We start from the raw sequence: 15,318 nt of genomic DNA, 5'->3' as shown, positions 1-15,318 counted from the left end.
AGTAAATGAGATAAAGTTTATGATTTTTTATTGACGCATTCACATGAGTTAACACTGTTTTAGGAGTTAACTACGCTTTTAATAAAGTTTTGGAGCATCTTGTTTTTATATAATTTCTTAATAAGCATAGTTTATTATTAAGCTATTCATAGGCTGTTTGTAAATACAGCTGATGTAAAAAAATTTTAATTGTTTAAGATTTATTTAAAAAATACAGTTTTCATTGTAACAGAATGTGTGTTTATTTAACTATTAATATTTTACTAATTTAGGTGATTGACTGCTGGCATAACGATGTGTATGATGTAACCTTACCATTAGTAACTAGGCAGTCAAAAATGTTTCATTACTTTTCATTGCAGTTAATGCACTTGGAAAGATACTTTCACTTAGCCAGATTGCTTGATTACCGCTTATTCAAGAAAACAACTTGTTGCGTTTGTTGCAACGGACATTGTCGTTGTCCACTCTGGAAATGCAACCTGTTTGGTTCTCTCCTCAAGCTTACGAGCTGTGTGTGTGTGTGTGAGTCTGTGTCGCAAGCTATGTGCAAGCTAGAACTGTGAAGGCTTTTATACTTGACACGCTTGACGGAAACACGAGCATTTCTCATGTGGGATTGCCAACTGTACAGACGAATATCAAATATTGCAAATTAGAAAAGGTTGGTCAGTTAATTACTCTACTGTAAGTAACGTTTATTTAGCAATAATTCTTCAGCACCGATAGCAGAATTGTTAACGTCAGAGGTTATCGATACTTCCGTCTTTTATAATGTAGCACCAATACTGATGAAGTACCGACTTTCGGTACCCAATACCATCCCTACAAATGAAGCAATGATTTATAAACATTATGACTGAATGTTGTGATGTTTTTGTTACTAAATAATCATTTTTTTTTTTCGGTTAAGCAATTAAAATGGCACTGCACAATGAAGAAGACATGCATCCCAAAGTGTACTTAATATGTGATTAATTCATTTAATCATTTCTCAGAGTCATATTCAGGTCTCTGTTGACCTTCTGTATTTGACTCACACTGTACACCGTCTTCCACTGAATAATTAATTTTTTGCATGAACAAACTGCCACATCACTTTTAGATCATGATGTGAAGTGCAGAGATCAGAGCCGCAGGTGAACAGCAAGACGACTACTGCTAAAACTTCAGGTAAAAACAGTACAAAAAATAAAAATCACTTGGAAAGTTTAGAACTTAAATAAACCAAAACAAACATTATTATTGATTATAATACATGTTTATAAAATTAAACTTGTCTTGTCTAGGTGGAGCAAAATGATAGACAACGTAAAAAGGAGAGAAAAATATGAACTGTGAAAAATGAGCAAATGGACAGAAGAACAGACAAACAAATGAGCTATAAATAGACATATAGACAGATAAATAGGCACAACAGAAGAACAATTAAATGGTGGATAAAAAAATAGACAGACAAAATGCTAGATATAGTATAATAGAGAGAACAACAGGAGAATAGAATGTTAGACAGCTAGAACTATAAACCTAATAATAGAATGAAAGAATGATAGATGGAATGATAGAAGAGATAGAACCGATGGATGGACCATTAAGTACAGAAAGATAGAACAATATAAATATATATACATACATATAACAAGACATATGATGATAGAACGAACAATAGATTGAATGATAGAGCAAACGAACAATAGAACGAACGATAGATAGAACGAACCAACTAACAATTAAACGATAGAACGAACAATAGAACGAACAAACAATAGAACGAACAATTGAACGAACAAACGACAGAACGAACAAACAATTTGTGAAAATGTGATTTTTCAGGGGGGTTTTTTATAAATATGCAACAATTTCAAAAAATCTTTTTTTTCACATTGTCATTATGAGGTATTGTGTGTAGAATTTTGAGGAAATAAATAAATGTGATCCATTTTAGAATAAGGCTGTAACAAAAAAATGTGGAAAAAGTGAAGCTCTATGAATACTTTTTGGATGCACTGCAACAGATAGATGTAACGACAGATAAATATACCCATCAATAGATTTTTTAAAACAATATGTAAGAACAATAAATAGATCTAATGCCATATAGACCAATAGATGGACATAACAATACATAGAGATAAATATACAGACCGCTATATAGAACCATAGATAGATATACTGATAGACATAATGATAGATGGACGGACCGATGGAGAGATAGATAGATAGATAGATAGATAGATAGATAGATAGATAGATAGATAGATAGATAGATAGATAGATAGATAGATAGATAGATAGATAGATAGATAGATAGATAGATAGATAGATAGATAGATAGATAGATAGATAGATAGATAGATAGATAGATAGATAGTGAATAGGGTTGCAGATGGGAGGCCATTCGCTGTGTAAAACATTTGCTGGATAAGTTGGCGGTTCATTCTGCTGTGGCGACCCCTGATTGATTGATTGATTGATTGATTGATTGATTGATTAAGCCAATAAAAATGAATGAATGAAGAAATGTATTTGTGAATTACTTATATAGATAGATAGATAAAAAATGACAGAAGCATAGACAGACAGACAATCAGTTTTTCCTAACTGTAACCTGAAAATTATGCTACTCATTACAAAATATAATTTTCTCTTAATTAAACAATGCATGATATATTGGCGGCCATATCGTTATAGGCCGATAAATGCTATTTTTAAAATCATCGATATCAATCCGATGTCTAAATCAGACCAATATCTTTAAGCCGATAAATTATGTAATTGTACAGAACTCAAATGTTAAATCAAAATCTGACTCCGAGGGCAAATCTGCGCCCGCAGTTGTGTGAAACTCACAATGGTTTATCATAAACTTTTCATTAATAATTTTTCCCGCAATTGACAGCAAGAACGAACATAGAAGCGTTGTCTGATTGACAAGCAGCAGCTACATGTGTTCAAAAGAATCTAAAATGCCAAATGAGATAAATCTATGCCGCATTTTCTAAAGTAATACATCTGTATCTAGCTTTTCACTTGTATGGAGGCTCTGAACTGTCACAACACCTCTAAAAAAGGCTTTTTCGGACATGACATATTTGTACATATGTTCATTACTGTAACACATTTTATTCAAGAACATTTGAGCTGGCTTTAGTCCTTATAGCTCTTTCATCTTTCTTCTTCATCTCTTTCTTCTTTCTGTTATTTAACCTAATATTTTTCTGCAATAATCAAGTTGCATGTTAATTTGCTATGAAAAAAGGAAATAATTTATTTTTGGCATGTTGATATGTGAAATCGTGATTATAGGTCCATATAATCACCTTGCAATTTTGAAATTATTGCTTTTTGCTTTGAGTATAGACCAATCATAAGAGCAGTTCAACCTTTTATGAAGTTTGCTGTACAAAAATATAATTTTGAAATATTTATAATTATCGGCCTATATACAGTTGAAGTCAGAATTATCAGCCCCCCTTTGAATTTTTCTTCTTTTTTTTAATTTTCCCAAATGTTGTTTAACAGAGGAAGGAAATTTTCACAGTATGTCTGATAATTTTTTTTCTTCTGGTGAAAGTCTTATTTGTTTAATTTCGGCTAGAATAAAAAAAGTTTTTAGTTTTTTAAACACCATTTTAGGGTCAATATTATTAGCCCCTTTAAGCTATTTTTTTTTTCTCGATAATCTACAGAACAAACCATTGTTATACAGGAGCTGCGTCCCAAATCGCATACTTATGCACTATTCTATGCCATTTTGTAGTATAAATAGTGTAAGTAGTGCGTTCACACTGAAAACTCTAAAAATAATAAGTGCACTTTAATTACCCGGATGATGCACTCATTAAGCCGCTAAAATGAAGTGTGTAATGATGGACACTTCACGCACTCAACGACCGCAGGTTTGCTTACGTAGCGGAAGGGGCGGAGCTATCGGACGCACATGTTGAATAACTTTATTTAATTTGGATTGTGAAAGCAAAATTCTTTTACGAGAGTGATTATAGCGCCTCCCGATAGTGATTGCGGCAACACTCACGGCAGGTATTATTTGATAATTCGGCCGTTTACTTCAATGATTTGGCATCAGGGAAACGGTTTGAATTTCCGCTTAGTAAAAAAAACATTAGTGTGCCATTTGGGACAACACTACATACATATACTACCCTGTTGAGTGTGTAAGTGCATAAGTACATAGTGCATGAGTGCATAGTGTGCCATTTGGGACGCAGCTAATAACTTGCCTAATTACCCTAACCTGCCTAGTTAACCTAATTAACCTAAGTCAATTTAAAAGAGTAAGTTAAAAGAGTTTAAATGTCACTTCAAGCTGTATAGAAGCGTCTTAAAAATATCTAGTAAAATATTATTTACTGTCATCATGGCAAAGGTAAAATAAATCAGTTATTAGAAATTAGTAATTCAAACTTTTATGTTTTATGTTTATGTTCTCTCCATTAAACAGACATTGGGTAAAAAAACAAGCCGTCTAATAATTCAGGAGGGCTAATAATTCTGACTTCAACTATATACATATGGGCGGTAGGGCCAGACGGAATCTGCGGACGTTTATTGCTATTTCTGCTGAGAAAAATCATAGTGCATCATAACTCAAACCTTAATATGTGAAATAAAAAATATTATTTTTTTAACTTTTAGTTAATGTTTTAAATGCAAATCCAATTAGATTAACTTTATTTGGTAAACAAAGCAAGTCTCTCGTATAATATATCTACTAAAAGACAGAAAGTATTACTGTACAAACTGTATTGTACATAAATCAGATGAACATTTTCATAATAGTCAATAATATAACTGTAATTAATCTAAAAAAGTGAATAAATATAGATTTACACACATTTACTCAAGTAAAAATGGAATCAATGATGGGCTTAAAAAAAAAAAAAAAAAAACAAAAAGAAAAGAAATTCGCACGCAGATTCCGTATGGGCCTAGCTATCGGTCTCCAAGTCTGAAGAGTTATCAGTTATCGATATCAGCCAAAAAAATCCATATAGGTGCATCCCTAAACTAAAGCCCCAGTGCTTTATACATATTATACAAACATAGTGTGCACTGAGTAATGTGATATTCAGTGTGTAACCAAATACCCTCTGTTTTCACCTTGTCAAACAACCAACCACACTTTCACAGCAAATTACTCAAAAATTGCACCTCTAAATCCTCTTCACCACTGAAGAGTCCAGGTGAGACGAATCACTCAGGCCCCCATACGCCTTCAAAGTGAGTATAAAGCTTGTTTTCTCCTTCATTTGATACGAAACACAAGATCACGGACAAAGCAAAAACCCTAAAGCAATTTTTCCCGCATTAGTGCATCAGCATGGCACTGCACAAATTGTTGCGTTTAACCCTGAAGTGCTGTTGAACACAACCTGAATCTGTCCATTCATATTTGCTCTCCTGCAGCGTGTGATGGAGTTGTAGATCTAGAAGAGGAGGAGGAGGAGCAGGAGAGATTGCTATAGACCCGGCTCCTCAGAGAGCGTGCTCATTTCAAAGAACGTCTCATTTAAAATTTGTCAGATTGTCATCTGCGGCGGCATGAGAGAGAAACGGAGGAGAAGGAGACGGTACCTGCTGAGGCCCAGATTAAAAGCATGACAGATATCCGTGCGCTTAAACAGAGCTCGCGCTGAGAGATGTGCCACGGTGCAGTTCAGCAGGTCAGTGCGAGTACGGTGGCAATCTCTCGAACAAGAGCAAAACACTTCTGCATGATCAATTATTGATGCTTCTGACTGAGGCCGCAGTCCAGTCACAAACCGCTCACAAGAGGCTCTGGAGTGGGAAATCAAGAGGCTCGTTTCGCACATGATGTTCTGTAACCTGTGAGGTTTTAATTAGGGATGAGGATGAGAATAAACCAAGAGGGGAAAAATGTGATTGCAAAAAACATTTTCTGATCAAAATCCAGCACCAATTTAACACAAATGTCACCATTTTTAATTTCTAAATGGTAATGACAGGATATTCAAAGTAACACTGAATATATATTTGTTTTTTTATGTGGTAAATTTAATAAAATATGCTGCACAACACTGGGAAAATATGGGATATTGCAGTGGAGTATTCTGTAAACATTATTTATTCTGATAAATTTTCCCTAAGAAAAAATTGCATTTTTTTTTGTAATTATTACTTCATGTAATAAAAGTGCTCAAATAAACTAAAAAAATAAAAAATAGTCGCCTATCCAAGTTTTAGGAACAACAAATAATAACTTGACTTCTAGTTGATCATTTGGTACCAAATAGCTTATATGAAAGGCAAAGGCCTCTAGATTACACTTATTTTACAAAAACAAAATATGATCATACATGACAAAAAGTTTTGTCATTTATCAGAAATAATGTACAGCAGGGGTCACCAATCTTGGTCCAGGAGGGCCGATGTCCCTGCAGGGTTTAGCTCTAACTTGCCTGAATGGATGTTACAAGTATACCAAGTAAGACCTTGATTAGCTTGTTCAGATGTGTTTGATTAGAGTTGGAGCTAAAATCTGTAGGGCATCGGCCCTCCAGGAACAAGTTTCGTGACCCCTGATGTACAGTATAGAATATAAAGTCATGGTGTAGTGTAAACAGATTTATTATTGTGTATGATGTCCATGAGCTTAAACGATTTCATCCATACATCTCTGCAACGACTCAAATAATGTATTAATAAAGTCATTTGGAATAGCCAAGTAGGCATTCCTGCAGGACTCCCAGAGGTCATCAAGATTCTTTGGATTCATCTTCAATGCCTCCTCCCCAATCTAACCCCAGATATGCTAAATAATGTTTATGTCTGGTGACTGGGCTAACAAATCCTAGAGCACCTTGACCTTCTTTGCTTTCAAGAACTTCAATGTGGAGGCCGAGGTATGAGAAGGAGCACTATCCTGCTGAAGAATTTGCCCTCTCCTGTGGTATGTAATGTAATGGGCAGCACAAATGTCTTAATACCTCAGACTTTTGATGTTGCTATCCACTTTGCAGACCTCTCGTACGCCCCCATACTGAATGTAAACCCAAACCATGTTTTTTCTTCAACAAACTTGACAGATTTCTGTGAGAATCCTGGGTCCATGCTAGTTCCAATAGGTCTTCTGCAGTATTTGTAATGATTGGTATGCAGTCCAACAGATGACTCTTCAGAAAAATCTACCTTCTGCCACTTTTTCAAATGATTAAATTGAAGTCAACTAATAAAGACTTACAGTATAAGCACACTTTTGGTGGAAAACACTGCCATACAACGCAAAACTAAATAACTAAAACTGTTGTTTCTCATGGTCATTCTGCTCAGAGGCTGCACAGGATATCGAAAAATTATCATTATTGTGTGAATAGTATATGCAATATCCAAATCAAATAGAAGTGCAATAAATTAAAGTGATTTTTTTATGCCAAACATTTGTGTTCTTCATGAATAGGTTTTTTTTTTCTCCACATCTGACCAATCAGATGGGGGCTTAGCTGTCTTCACCCACCTCTCCAGCAGGAGCTGTTAGGGCAAGGTAAGAACAGTTTATTTATATAGCACATTTCATATATAATGGTAATTCAAGTTGCTTTATATAAACAGGAATAAACTGAAATAAATGAACAAGTATAAATAAAGTAACAAGTATTAAAAAAAAGATAAAAAAAATTTAAAAACAGATTCAAATGTTAAAAACGTGTTTTAAACTAATAAAAAAAGAAAAGAAAGACATAATCGTGTGATCTGTGGGATGTAGCACAGTGCTAATTCAGTAAAGGAACCGTAACAGCTAAAAACATGTGTTTTAAGTCTTGATTTGAATGTGATGGGAGGACCTAGAGCTAAAATTAAATAAAGGTGGGAGAAAATAGTGTTTGACAAATTAGCTATATAGTAAGGTATAGTATATACGTAGATATATAGTATGTATATAGTTCTGGTAACGCAGTCCTAATTCTCCTCTTTAACCAAAGACTCATCTTTACTATCAAATCACAAAAGTTTGCAAATACGTTTTCAAGGCATAAACACTTAATATAAAAGCTCAATTAATGTGAAAAATTCAGCAGCATTGCACCACTGGCCGGAAATTTCCACACGCTGACCTCAGGCCGGTGAGCGAACTTTATTGCAAAGCCCTGTATAAAAATCAAGATACTTTCTGGCATTTTTATCAAGAGTTCTGCAGGCTAAAAATAAATAAATGAATAAATATACCTCAGGTTTCTAATGAATAATAATTTGTTTCTCTTTTGAACAAAGCAGCCCTAGTAAATGCACATTCTAAAGGTTATATTTGGAACCTATTAGCAGTTCAAAAGTTGAATGATTGACAAAACCTCTTCTGTGTTTATCTCCATTCCATCATGCTATACATATAATTAAAAGCTTGCATTTTATTTCCCGTTTTTACTTCTTTCACTGAGTCCACTTTTGCATCAATTTCAGTCACAGCATATCTTAAATATGCAGCACAAGAGACGCAGCATGCTTAATATACAGATCTAACCCAGGGCTATCACTTTAAATATATACCACAACGAACATACAGCTCATAGAAATCTCCAGTGACTCCATCAGTGTCTCTCCTCAAAGGTAGAAAATCTGCAGCACACTCTGACTTTCATTCTGGGCCAGCGATTAACACTCATGACAGGTTTAGAGGGCATTTACACTACATAAAAACAGATGAAGTGCAACTGACTGTAACAGAGTTTAAAATAAGAGTCCCAGAAGATTCTTAACACATAACTTTACATATTGTGTTAAATGTGCTCGTTTAAATTAACAGTGACAACATTCTGTATACAAGAGCTGAGCGGTATATCGATTTGTGGGGATATATCGATATGATTCCCCAACGTGATGCGTTATTATACAATATCGTTCATATATGGTTTAAGGCCACCTGTGCGCATTCTGCGCGAAACAACACTCCAAGGTCGCACGCGAGCTCCACTTGCACAAATGAATGATTCACTCTCTGAGTCATACAAAAGATTTGTTCAAAATGAATGAATCATTCAAGAACGACTCATCACTGACGCGACATGGAGAAACATGTAGTGCTGGTGTTGTATCTGACTCCCCGGACAAATCTGAATCCCCCCAAATGTTAAAGCGGTTTAACAGAAACCTTTTATCGATCATTTCTTCCGCAATTGACAGCAAGAAAGAACATAGAAGCCTTGTCAAATTGACACGCAGCAACTGAATGTGTTCAAAAGAATTAAAAACGCCAAAATGGGAGGAATTTATACCGCATTTCGAAAGTGAAACCACCTCATATTCACTGATTATAGGTTCAGTATTATTTATTCTCTTCTTTATATTTACGTAATAACATTTAGCTCTGTGTTCTGGTCTGTTATAATGACTGTTTACATTTATATGTTTAACCAGCATTTCATCACAGTACTCTGAAACTATTTCATTACTTCTCATATCTATAGCCTGTTCCTTTTCATCTCCTTGTTTTGTATTTATAAAACAAGTTTAATCAAAACAAAAGAAAAGTGTAGGATTTTTTTTTAGACTTATGTTTGAGCAGTAAAGATATGAGTACAAATCCCCCTCTTTTTCTGAGAGATCTGTGGTCAATAGTTGGAGAAAAGCAAAATATTTGAATGGTCTTCATGTATTTAGGCCTTTTTACAACTGAACGTTCTGTGTTCTTGACTATATTGCAAGATCACTAAAAGCTGGGTGTTATTATTAGATAAACAAAACCAATTTTTTTTGACGAACAGTTAATAATATAATTTCTTGTAATTCACTTATTGCAGTAAACAGTAGTTTATAGGTCTATTTTCTTTAAGTAAAAAAGTAATTGATTTGTAAGTGTGCATTTTAACTTCTTAGGCATCAATGTACTCCAAACTTGTACTTGATTGAGACATGTTGAATCCCTATTTTATCATTTACAATGCTTCCAAATTGCATCTGTCTCATGTTACTTTCTGCATAGCTGCTTCTGACCATGACAAAATAGTTGAAGGAGACGTGATTGACATTTAAATGCAACATTCTTAATTTATTCTCTTAAGGTAATGAGAGATCTCCACTTAAGTATCATACTTGGAGTGAAAATGTGCTTTATGCATTATAAAGCTTGAAGCATTGGAATCGGTACTCTGTATCGGCTGATACCCACGACAAAGAATCGTTACTCAGAGCATCCCTAACTTCTAGAGAACAATACTGTTGTTGTTGTTGTTTTTTTTGTATTATTATTATTATTCACACTCAACTATAATCATTAGTCATTTTGTGAATATTGATTTATTGAGAGAATTATTTCATAAACATGAATTTCAGTCACATTTTGAAAGTGTTTGATATGAAAACAAATGAAATATAAATCATTTAGCATTTGTGTGAAGTTATTGCGGAAGAAATGTTTCTACACTTAAATTATATTTTTTACAGCATTAAAGAAACGCATATCAGAATATTTAATTGTTTTAATAAAAAACTTTTTTAAAATTGGTCTTACACTGAAAGTAACATGAAAAAGTAAGTCCATAATCAATTATCGTTTTGCCAATTATTGGCCAGCACAAAAGTTATCATCATTAATTATTTTACAGACATAATGAATGGGTCAAACACTGCAGAATATTTTTTAGAACAAAAGTATTTTTAGATTTTTAGTTCTGCATCATTTTAAACCTGGTACACAGTGTAAGGATCACCTGTAGGTGTCAAAAAACTTGTAAATAAAAACTCCTTATAAATAACATTAGAATTTAAATATTGATAAACATGAATAGGTATGCCAAAGTTACAACCATTTAACATTTACATAAATGAAAATGTTTCTGCTTGTTTAACAAAAAAAAAGAAAAATCTAATATGTACACTCTTAGAAATAAAGGTACACGATCTGTCACTTGGGTGGAACCTTTTCAAAAGATACAGATTTGTTCCTAAAAGGTCCATATTAATACCTCAAGGGAACATGTTAGTACCTAAAAAGTAAGAAAAGTGTCTCTCTTAAAATTTGTAGGGTACTAATATGTACTTTTGGGGTACCAATATGAAAGTACAAATGTGTACCTTTGGAGAAAAGGTACCACCCCTGTGACAACTCGCGTACCTTTATTTCTGGGAGTGTAGGTTCCATTAATTTGTATGTACTTTTATGTTTTATATGTAAACATTTACTTTTAAGAAAATAACACTAATAATTGATTATAGATAGTTGGATAATTAATTGTAGTATTAAAGTTTTATAAAATAATGATCCTTTTGTTCCAAACTGATCCAAAGTGCAAAAATATGAAACAGATTTTGAACATACTGAGAGTATAAAAAAAGGTTTGCGTGAGTCTTAAAACCAAAACCGTTCCTCACTTCCCATTCCATGAATTTACAAAGACCCCTATGCACTAAAGTGGAGACACCGGCCTTTTAGCTTAGTTGTTCGAATACACCGCTTGACAGAATCATGCTTTCTTCTCAAGAAAGACACTCGACGAGTGCGTTTGTGGAAGAAAGAGGAGAAACAGAGCTGGAGATGCACTTCTTGTCAAAACAATTCTTGAGAACGTCAGATCTGATAAGACTCATGAAAGCAATTCGTGCCTGTTGGGAGGCTGATTCTTCAGCTCAGCATCTGTGCATGACAAAAAAAAAAAAATGAAATGTCAAGCACAGGGCGTTTTCCAGGCAATGCCTTAAAAAAAAAAAAAAGAGGATGAGAAAATATTCAACAGTACAAAAAAATAATAAATCTAAGAAAAACAGGTATATATTAGAAAAAAATAACACTAAATAAATGTAGTGCAACAGCGGCACCAATAGAGAATTACAATTTACATTTACATTTAGTCATTTAGCAGAAGCTTTTATCCAAAGCGACTTACAAATGAATGAATTAATTAATAAATTAACTTCAAGTAAACATGAACTGTTTTAGTGGTGTCTAATAATCAAAACTTCTTACTGTAATAAAACTTACATTTTTAAAAACTGAGGAAAAACTTTAACTTTTTTTTTGCAAACTTGACAAGTCATTTCCGTTTACATCAATTAGCATACTATTTATGAATTAAAACATTTAGTTTAAACCTACTTGAATTGAATTAACATAAAAACATGGGAAAATATTTACCTGTTTTAATTAGCTATAATATCTAAAGCTTCTCACTATAAAAAATACTTACATTTTAAGTTGAATCTAATTAACTTTACAGTTTATATCAATTAAACAAAGTTTGAATTTGTGTGAAACGTATATGAAACCTAAGTGACTTGGACATAAAAGCATGAATGAACAGATTTAGCTGTTTCAGTGGTGGATAATATTCAAAACATTCATTCATTTTCTGTTCAGCTTAGTCCATTTAATCTGGGGTTGCCACAGCGGATGAACCGCCAACTAGCATGTAGCAATTTAAAGGTGCAGTAGGTGTTCTACCAAAATGCTAACCGGGGATGATAACAGTGTTCAAGGTATACCTCGGTTTGGAAAAGTCAAGGTTTTAAAACCATCAAAATTTTCTGCTATACCATTCCTACAGTATAAATCAGTGTTTTTAAAACAAACAAAGACAGCAGAAGTCCATAGTTCATTTGAATGATTTAGCCTGACATGTTTACCGCTCCAAAATATTTTACCTGTTTCTCAAATTAAAATATATTGTGTAGAAAGTGGAACAAGTTTAGTCTTTTACCCAGACATTTAAAAATAATAGATTTTAGAGCAGTAATTTTAATAATGTAGTACAGCGACACCGTGATATTTATATCCAAGGTTATCATACTGTCAGAATCTTATACTGGCCCAAGCCTAGTTAGCATAATATCTTTGAGATATCCTGTCATTTAAAGCCACATCTCCTGAAATCGCTAGCGCGCACCTTAAAGATAACAGAGACCCACTAGATCATGTCATTCGCCAGTTAGAAAACTTCATAGTACTTTATAGTGCTACAATACCAAATGAAAAGCTATTATATCTAGCAGGTTTTCAGTTATGTAGCAAGCAAAACTTGCAATAATGTATAACATTTCATACATGCAAGGATCGCTGGTCTCACTCTCTCATGTGCTTTGTCCTAAAAGCGTGGTTGGCCGGCGGCGTGCAAGAATTACACTTATTACTAAGCCATACTTACATGCTATTTCTGACTAAATATTAAGAATAGCATGGTAAACAATATGGGCAGCGCATCACAGGTTGTCATTATTCAAAAATTGAGCCAATATAAAACCAACCTTCACCTCAGTAAAGCAGGCTAGACATTATCGATGATGTAAATGTCCCTTATGAAACTGAAAATAGTGACATCAATCTATCGCCGGAAGATTTCAGTGGCTGAACAGCAACCATTTTGTAAACAACACAATCTACATCAGCTTTGCTGATAGATTCAAAGACTATAGAAAACACAAGACATGTCACTATCTTTTTGAATGGGGAAAAGTGTTAACAGTCTGACGCCTAGACTGCAGCTCTGCGCAAGACGTTTGGCCAGAGGAGAAATAGTCGTGCCCAACTGAGCCTGGTTTCTCTCAAGGTTTTAATTCTTCACTTTCACCAATTGCTGAATTTTATGCTCGCCGCTGTCGCTGCTGTCGCCACTGTCTTGCATGGTTCGGGATCAGTAGAGCGGCGCATTAATGGATGTGCTCTTTAGTGTTTGGACTCTCAGTAGTGATTATTAAACCACACTGAACTGAACTTAAACACTAAAAACTGAACTGACACTGTTCTAATTCACTATGATCTTCTATGTGAAGCTGCTTTGACACAATCTACATCGAAAAAAGTGCTACAGAAATAAAGGTGAATTGAATTAAAAAATTAATAATAACAATAAAACAAATGTGTTACTAAATATACTATTATACCTTGGATGGCCCCCAAGTTCAGTTTGTTAAATTCATCTGTATTTCTATAGCACTTTTACAATGTAGATTGTGTCAAAGCAGCTTAACATAGAAGTTCTAGTAAATTGAAACGGTGTCAGTCCAGTTTTCAGAGTTTAAGTTCAGTTTAAGTAAAGTCTATGTGGAAGCACTGGTTTGCAATCATTTGAGGATTAATAAATAGTAAGTAAATGTTCATTTATGGTTGAGCTATCCCTTTAAACAATCTAATCTTTCAGTTATGTAAGAAGCTTTCCAAAACACCCCATTGGTTGTCATCTTAAACAATTGATTGAATGCCCGTTGTAATTTACACCCATCGTCAAATGGATTGTGCTAATATTGTGTGAAGCCAGAGAAACCGCAAATAACTGTTGTTCTTGACTTGAAGTTCAATGCATGATTATCCCATCTTAATGAATTTAATATTCAGCTTCCCGCTAAAAACAGCGCCTTCTGTGCTGCTTAACAAGAGGCAATCCATCATTTCAAAGCTGCTAAAAACACAAAGTTGGACGTTCGGCTTGGCTCGACAGATGCAGTCACAGCCCATTTTTTATTTTCGGGGAACAGAATGCAGAATGTCTTGCAGTATTTTATCTTTACTAGCTGTTTTAGTGTTGTATTAGTGCTTAATGCCTCGGTGTGATTAATTACCCAGCAGCCCGGCTCCATTAGAACATACAGGCTTTTGAAGTGCAGTGTGCCGCGCTCTTTACCGCTCGTGTTAAATGCAAATGCCGCTCATCAGCAAACTGGGAGATAATCAATTAGAATCTCCAGAGGAACGACTAAAATTACCTGCCACCTTTGCCATGTGGAAGTACAGGTGCACGAGAGGGGGGAAAAATGGCAGAGCATTTGTAGAAGCACTCAAATCTGGACAATTCAAAGGCATAGAGGTTGCTGCCACTGCTGGTGATTACATTTTTGCTAATTAAATTTGCATAATGGCCAAAGCAAACATGACTAATGAAGCAAAGATTTTGTATATATTGTAAAACAGACAACAAAATAGTGCATTGTGCATCACTCAACAGCTAACAAAATATCACCTACCTACTGTACATCCATTCATTTCATTCATTTTCCCTTGGCTTAGTCATTTATTTTATCAGGGGTCACCACACAGGGTTTCTGCAGATATCATTGTCACATTTAAGACTTTAAGACCATTTAGTGTTACATTTAAGCCCTATGTCACAATATCAAAAACATGCATACACAGAGAAAATGCAAAAATCACAAAATTTGTGGTAAAATAAATGTATTCAAATTGAACGGTACCAAGACAGATTAGATGCACCATTAAACTACAGAAAAAAAACAAACAAGCAAACATCTTAAAGCTGATTAATACTTTTGACAGGCGCCGCATCGCGCACCTCACGAAACGGACAAGGCTTTTATACTTGACGCGTTCGCCTTTGAGATATTCTTATAAATGCCAAGTGG

The 15,318-nt window shown here is 34.3% G+C and overlaps 1 long non-coding RNA gene across 1 annotated transcript; it reads left to right on the top strand.

Moving 5' to 3' along the window:
• Nucleotides 1-1,097: 1,097 nt before the first annotated feature.
• LOC141378531 (uncharacterized) lies at nucleotides 1,098-6,729 on the top strand. Its single transcript, XR_012393254.1, has 3 exons — nucleotides 1,098-1,173; nucleotides 5,152-5,241; nucleotides 5,428-6,729. It is a non-coding gene; the product is annotated as an uncharacterized lncRNA (long non-coding RNA).
• The last annotated feature ends 8,589 nt before the right edge of the window (nucleotides 6,730-15,318 follow it).

The sequence above is a fragment of the Danio rerio genome, chromosome 17, assembly GCF_049306965.1.
Source record: "Danio rerio strain Tuebingen ecotype United States chromosome 17, GRCz12tu, whole genome shotgun sequence".
NCBI classification, from domain to species: Eukaryota; Metazoa; Chordata; class Actinopteri; order Cypriniformes; family Danionidae; genus Danio; species Danio rerio.
Note: the sequence above shows the minus strand (reverse complement) of the source record. Positions and strands in the feature narration are given on the sequence as shown.